Source organism: Triticum dicoccoides, chromosome 1A, assembly GCF_002162155.2.
Source record: "Triticum dicoccoides isolate Atlit2015 ecotype Zavitan chromosome 1A, WEW_v2.0, whole genome shotgun sequence".
Taxonomy (NCBI): domain Eukaryota; kingdom Viridiplantae; phylum Streptophyta; class Magnoliopsida; order Poales; family Poaceae; genus Triticum; species Triticum dicoccoides.
Window position 1 is genome coordinate 110,967,641 of NC_041380.1, and position 7,325 is coordinate 110,974,965.

Genomic DNA, 7,325 nt, shown 5'->3' on the forward strand with positions numbered 1-7,325 from the left:
TCACTTCATTACTTACTTGACTATGGCCTGTCTAGTGTAGTCTACCTTCCGCTGCATATCAATAGGTTCATTTATACCGTTGGTCTTCAAAACCCCTGTGTATTGAAGACTTTCATAAAAATCGCCTATTCACCCCCCTTTAGTCGATAACTAGCACTTTCAGCTTCGCCATCGATTGAGAGGCTCATCGGCAATGTGAGGTCTGAGAGTAAGGTGTGGGCTCCGACAGGACTGCTCAAAGGGAAGTTGGATGCATTTCTGCGTGGATTACATAGGTGGGTTAGTCGGGAGGAGTAGGGTCTGTATTTGTATACGTAGAGTGTTTATGGGAGTAAAAGCCATACGGACATGTATTTGTAAACTTCTGGTGGAGACATCATTTGCCTTTCTTTTTTAATATATGATATGCACACTCGTGCATATTCAAGAATTTTTTAGTATTATATAAGGACCTTGGCACCCGAGAGCTCCGATGCATCTCATGGACGTTATCTCAAATCTCAAATCTTTTTCCATGCATAGATATCATGTACTTCCCGGTCCCAACATAAGTTGTAGTATTAAATTTAAGACACTTATTTTGTGATGGAGGGAGTATTTTATTTCTTCACGAAACTAAACATGAGAGTAGAATGGACACCCAGATTTGATATCCAAAATTTTAGTTTTTTTTAAATTCCTGATATTTTTTCAAATTTAACATTATGTAGAGGGCTTGGCACTTGACTTTCATGCATCTCGCCGGCGATACTACCATTACCACAAATAAACGAACGAATGTTGTTGAAATGCGATGACAAATCTCAAATCCTTTTCCATGCACGGAGCTACGAGACCGAAGAAGATTCCGACCCCCAATCAAATTTCGTTAGACCAGAAACAGAGGAGTAAAGAAAGAGGCCACCGACGGGCATTGACAGCGGCGCCTCAACCGCCATTATTGGGACAAGAACGGATTACCAGACGGGTTAGTTTAATGCAAAGCATGAGCCGAGCCAGCTGCGCTGTTTACACTCCATCGCTCCCACGCTGTGCACAGTCGCAGACACAAAGGTGGCTTCCGGGAATCGCTGAAATAGGAGACAAAGGACAACACTTTTTCTCTCTCTTTGCCATGACAAGATAGGAGGAGTGGAGGAGGAGGAGCAGCAGCGGCAGCAGCATTGCAGAAGCGAGCTGAGAGAGAGCTCGCGCGCGGGGGTATCCGGGAATGGTGGCGATCTCCACCTATTCCTCTCGGATCTAGAGCGGCAGCTCGGCCTCTCCGTGCCTCTCTCTCTCGCCTTCGTCACCGCCGCCGGTGGTGTGTGAGGGCGGCCGGGCAGCGGAAAGATGGCGGCCAACCGGGGGATGGTCGCGGGGTCGATCGCAATGAGTTCGTCATGATCCGCCACGACGGCGACGCGCCCGCCCCGGTACGGTGCCTTAATTCGTCGGCGCCATTTCTGTTCGTCACGGCTCGTTCATGCGGTGCGCGTGTCCGCGCGTCGGTGGATCTGGTGCGAAAGGCGAGTCGGTGGATCTAGGTTGCGGTGTTAGGTGTAACAGCTCGAATTTCCCCCGATTACGCATTAATCTGTGGGGGTGCTCGTGCGTTGGATTCGTAGTCTTGCCGCATTTCCCCTGTCCGTTAATGGTGGCCCTTTTCATGTATGGAATTGACGAGCGGTGGAGCAATTGGGAGATGTTCAGCGTCGGGGTTATCCGTACCCCCCACAACCCACAACCCACACTCCCACATCCACAACCCACACACCGACACCCACACCCACACCCACAACCGCAAACTGTTCCTCTCAATGACATGCCATTCATGACATGGGGATTATCTGTTCCAGACCTCACCGATATATTGGGACCATGTTCAGTATTGACTGATCAGTCTACCTTACCTTAACATCAAACTATTCATGCCATTCCCGATTTTGGATCATAGTTTCAACTTTAAGCCAAGAAGATGACTTATTGCTGATCGATTATGGTACATGGGGGATTGCTGTGTCTCCTAGCAAGCTGTGTAATTTCGCACGGGTGTGTGCTGACCTTGTTTTGATCTTACTGATGCAGGGTAAGGAGGTAAAAGGCGCGGGTGGTCAGGGCTGCCAGATATGTGGTGACACTGTTGGCGTTTCGGCCACCGGCGATGTCTTTGTCGCCTGCAATGAGTGCGCCTTCCCGGTCTGCCGCCCTTGCTATGAGTATGAACGCAAGGATGGGGTCAAATGCTGTCCTCAGTGCAAGACCAGATACAAGAGGCTGAAAGGTTTGTTTCTATACAACATGTTGATTTGTTATGTGATCTGTATGAGAATTACATATGGAAGTCTGCTTTCTGCTTGCTTTATATGAGCCAAAGTTGTGGTATACTGCTTGTTGCTCGACATATAAAATTAAACCCATCCACCTCATATTCTTATGTTTTTGTTTATAAGTCATGCTAATTGATGTATGCATCACTCGTTGACAAAATTCAGGTAGCCCCCGAGTTCCGGAGATGAGGAGGAAGAAGATGTTGATGACCTGGACAATGAGTTCAACTATAAGCAAGGGAATGGCAAAGGTCCAGAGTGGCAGCTGCAGGGTCAAGGAGAAGACATTGATTTGTCTTCATCCTCTCGCCATGAACCTCATCATCGTATTCCTCGGCTGACAAGTGGGCAACAGGTAAATACCTATCATTCAGACACTTGTTTTTTTTCATGCATTCTTGAAAGCTGAGCTTGTTTCTGTCAGAATCCCTTGCTCTTGTGCATTAATGCATTGAAAATCTTTTCCAGATCTCCGGTGAAATCCCTGATGCTTCCCCTGATCGCCACTCTATCCGCAGCCCAACATCAAGCTATGTCGATCCAAGTGTCCCAGGTATATTCCTGTCTATCATAAATAGCTTCTTTTGGACAATTTGTTTGCTCATCTGATGAAAATATTAACATTTCTCTACTATGATATCAGTTCCTGTGAGGATTGTGGACCCTTCGAAGGACTTGAACTCCTATGGGCTTAACAGTGTTGACTGGAAGGAAAGAGTTGAAAGCTGGAGGGTTAAGCAGGACAAAAACATGATGCAGGTGACCAATAAATATCCAGATGCAAGAGGAGGAGGAGACATGGAAGGAACTGGCTCAAATGGCGAAGATATGCAAATGTATAAATAACCTTTCTCCATTATAATCAGTGACTATTCTGATAATTTATGTTTCTGAGTTGATTAGGATCTGTAATTTTTCTCTTGACTATGCTTTACCTGTAGTGTTGTTACACTTTGTTGTTCGATTGGAAATGACTCAATGAAACTGAGATATCTGTACTTTTGTCTTTGCAGGGTTGATGATGCACGTCTACCTCTGAGCCGTATAGTGCCTATTCCTGCAAACCAGCTCAACCTTTACCGGATAGTGATCATTCTCCGACTTATCATCCTGTGCTTCTTCTTCCAGTATCGTGTCACTCATCCAGTGCGTGATGCTTATGGATTATGGCTAGTGTCTGTTATCTGTGAGATTTGGTTCGCCTTGTCTTGGCTTCTAGATCAGTTTCCAAAATGGTATCCAATCAACCATGAAACATACCTTGACAGGCTTGCATTGAGGTAAGTTACGACAAATGGGTCTACATTTGTTCATGATTTTTGGCAGCATAACATCTTTCATTTACATTATGTGTCCTGAGGTGCGTAATCTAATGTCGCAGGTATGATAGGGAGGGAGAGCCATCACAGCTGTGTCCCATTGATATCTTTGTCAGTACAGTGGATCCACTGAAGGAACCTCCCCTGATCACAGCAAATACTGTCCTGTCCATTCTTGCTGTGGATTACCCTGTTGACAAAGTGTCATGCTATGTTTCTGATGATGGTTCGGCTATGTTGACATTCGAGTCGCTCTCAGAAACTGCAGAATTTGCTAGGAAGTGGGTTCCGTTTTGCAAGAAGCACAACATTGAACCAAGGGCCCCGGAGTTTTACTTTCAGCAAAAAATAGATTACCTAAAGGACAAAATCCAGCCTTCTTTTGTGAAGGAAAGACGAGCAATGAAGGTAAGCTACAAACCACATGCTTAGATTGCTTTCCCCAAATTCTGCTTGGACATTAACTTTGGGGTATGCTTTGTTTCAGAGAGAGTATGAAGAATTTAAAATACGAATCAATGCACTTGTTGCCAAAGCCCAAAAAGTGCCTGAAGAGGGGTGGACCATGGCCGATGGCACTGCTTGGCCTGGGAATAACCCTAGGGACCATCCTGGCATGATTCAGGTACCTTTTACTTCAATGCGTCTACGCTTGAAAATAATGTTGACCTAATTTGAATCTTATGTATTAAACTTACTTTTTGTGGAATTCAGGTGTTCTTGGGGCACAGTGGTGGCCTTGACACTGAAGGTAATGAGTTACCATGGCTTGTGTATGTCTCTCGTGAAAAGAGACCAGGTTTCCAGCATCACAAGAAGGCTGGTGCGATGAATGCACTGGTATGTGTTCTCTTCTGCAAATTTACTTATGTACATTGCATTGGATTTTATTTGGCTCGTTGCTAATTATACAATTACATACCTTTTGCTGGTTGGCAGATTCGTGTATCTGCTGTATTGACAAATGGTGCCTATCTTCTTAATGTGGATTGTGATCACTACTTCAATAGCAGCAAAGCTCTTAGAGAAGCAATGTGCTTCATGGATCCCGCTCTAGGAAGGAAAACTTGCTATGTCCAATTTCCACAAAGATTTGACGGCATTGATTTGCACGATCGATATGCTAATCGCAACATAGTTTTCTTTGATGTAAGTCTGGTGCTGTCTGTGTTCATCATGACGACAACACTTTCTTGTCTCTTACATGCTTTTCCTCTTTGCAGATCAACATGAAAGGTTTAGATGGCATTCAGGGTCCAATGTATGTCGGGACAGGATGCTGTTTCAATAGGCAGGCCTTGTATGGCTATGATCCTGTATTAACTGAGGCTGATTTGGAACCTAACATTGTTGTCAAGAGCTGCTGTGGTGGCAGAAAGAAAAAGAGCAAGAGCTATATGGATAACAAAAACCGTATGATGAAGAGAACTGAGTCTTCTGCTCCCATCTTCAACATGGATGATATAGAAGAGGGTATAGAAGGTATGTGATTGCAATTTTTACCTTACATTTATTCTTGGCATCTGAAAGCAAGCGCTGTATATACTGAATCCCTACAATATTATGCTTCTATTTAGTCTTCCTTTTGGTTCTTGAGATTCTGAGCTATGACTTGCTTCAACTAATCACTCTTTCTGGATCTCATCAGGTTATGAGGATGAAAGGTCCATGCTTATGTCCCAGAAGAGATTGGAGAAACGATTTGGTCAGTCTCCTATATTTACTGCATCCACCTTTATGACTCAAGGAGGCATACCACCTTCAACGAATCCAGCTTCCCTACTAAAGGAAGCCATCCATGTCATCAGCTGTGGATATGAGGACAAAACCGAATGGGGAAAAGAGGTTAGTGTGAGAGTCATAGTTTTCCTTATTCTTTTCTCTAAGTCTTATGCTGAGATACGAAACTGGAAGTGAGATTTTCTTTTATGTTGTTTCAGATTGGCTGGATCTATGGTTCAGTTACTGAAGATATTCTTACTGGGTTTAAAATGCACGCAAGAGGATGGATATCAATCTACTGCATGCCACCACGGCCTTGTTTCAAGGGTTCTGCACCAATCAATCTCTCTGACCGACTTAATCAAGTTCTCCGATGGGCTCTTGGGTCAGTTGAAATTCTGTTTAGCAGACATTGTCCTATCTGGTACAACTACGGTGGGCGGTTGAAACTTCTGGAGAGGGTGGCTTACATCAACACCATTGTTTATCCAATAACATCCCTCCCACTTATTGCCTATTGTGTGCTTCCTGCTATCTGTCTCCTCACCAACAAATTTATCATTCCTGAGGTTAGTAACAAGAAACCCTTCCGCGTTATTGTTATCTGCATTATGTCACTTGATATGTTGTTAATGACCATGAGCGAAAAATGTTTTGGCTGATCATCCTACTTCTGCAGAGCTTTGTTCCTCTTGTTAAATCTCGCATTGCTAAAACCCTCACAATCAGGTGTCTTTGTGTCAGAATTTTTTTTGATGTTGATATATTCTTTCTGACATGCAGATCAGTAATTATGCTGGGACGTTCTTTATTCTTATGTTTGCCTCCATCTTTGCCACGGGTATATTGGAGCTCCGATGGAGTGGTGTCGGCATCGAGGACTGGTGGAGAAACGAGCAGTTCTGGGTTATTGGTGGCACATCTGCCCATCTTTTTGCAGTGTTCCAGGGTCTGCTGAAGGTGTTGGCCGGGATTGACACCAACTTCACGGTTACCTCGAAGGCAAACGACGAGGACGGCGACTTTGCCGAGCTATATGTGTTCAAGTGGACCAGTCTCCTCATCCCTCCGACCACCGTCCTTGTGATTAACCTGGTGGGTATGGTGGCAGGCATATCATATGCCATCAACAGCGGTTACCAGTCTTGGGGTCCACTCTTCGGAAAGCTCTTCTTCTCAATCTGGGTGATCCTCCATCTCTACCCATTCCTCAAGGGTCTCATGGGGAAGCAGAACCGCACGCCAACCATCGTCATCGTTTGGTCCATCCTCCTCGCCTCCATCTTCTCCCTCCTGTGGGTGAAGATCGACCCTTTCATATCAGATACCCAGAAAGCCGTCGCCATGGGGCAGTGCGGCGTCAACTGCTGATCGGCGCCGGAGAGTATCTGCCCCCCTCGTGTAAATACCGGAGGGGGTTAGATGGGATTTTTGTTGTTGTTGTTGTAGATGTAGGCGGAGTTTTATTAAATTATGGCCCCTTTGTTAGGAGTATTTAGTACCCTTGCCTACGAAACCTGCAGCGTACATTGCAATCTTCTCTCTGTCTCTCTTTTTCCATTTGTGATGGTACTACCTGTTGTTTGTTGCTTATAGAGTATAAATATTATGTCAGAACGTATTTATACACACTATAACACAAACTATTTATATAAGGCAGCTGTTCATCAACTCTTCTGCAATCCTGGTGTCAACCGGGCCAAGGAATATGAATTGTCATGCATCCGCTTGATTGTGATGTTCTTTGTGTTGGTTAAAAATTTGGCATGAACCGATGCGTGGCGATATTTCAGTTAATAATGTTTGGTAGATTGAACTATTGCTATTAGCTTGCTTTGATGCTTGAAACACTGCCATTCGGCACCGAGCCGTACAGCCTATGAGATCGAGGGCCATTCCCGAGATCGGAGAATAGCATAACACGGGCTCATCTACATGTGCGTGTACAGTAAATTTATCAAAATCAGCAAAAAGA

At 44.7% G+C, this 7,325-nt stretch overlaps 1 pseudogene; it reads left to right on the top strand.

Annotated features, from left to right (window-relative positions):
• Window positions 1-1,024: 1,024 nt before the first annotated feature.
• LOC119365599 lies at window positions 1,025-7,021 on the top strand (annotated as a pseudogene).
• The last annotated feature ends 304 nt before the right edge of the window (window positions 7,022-7,325 follow it).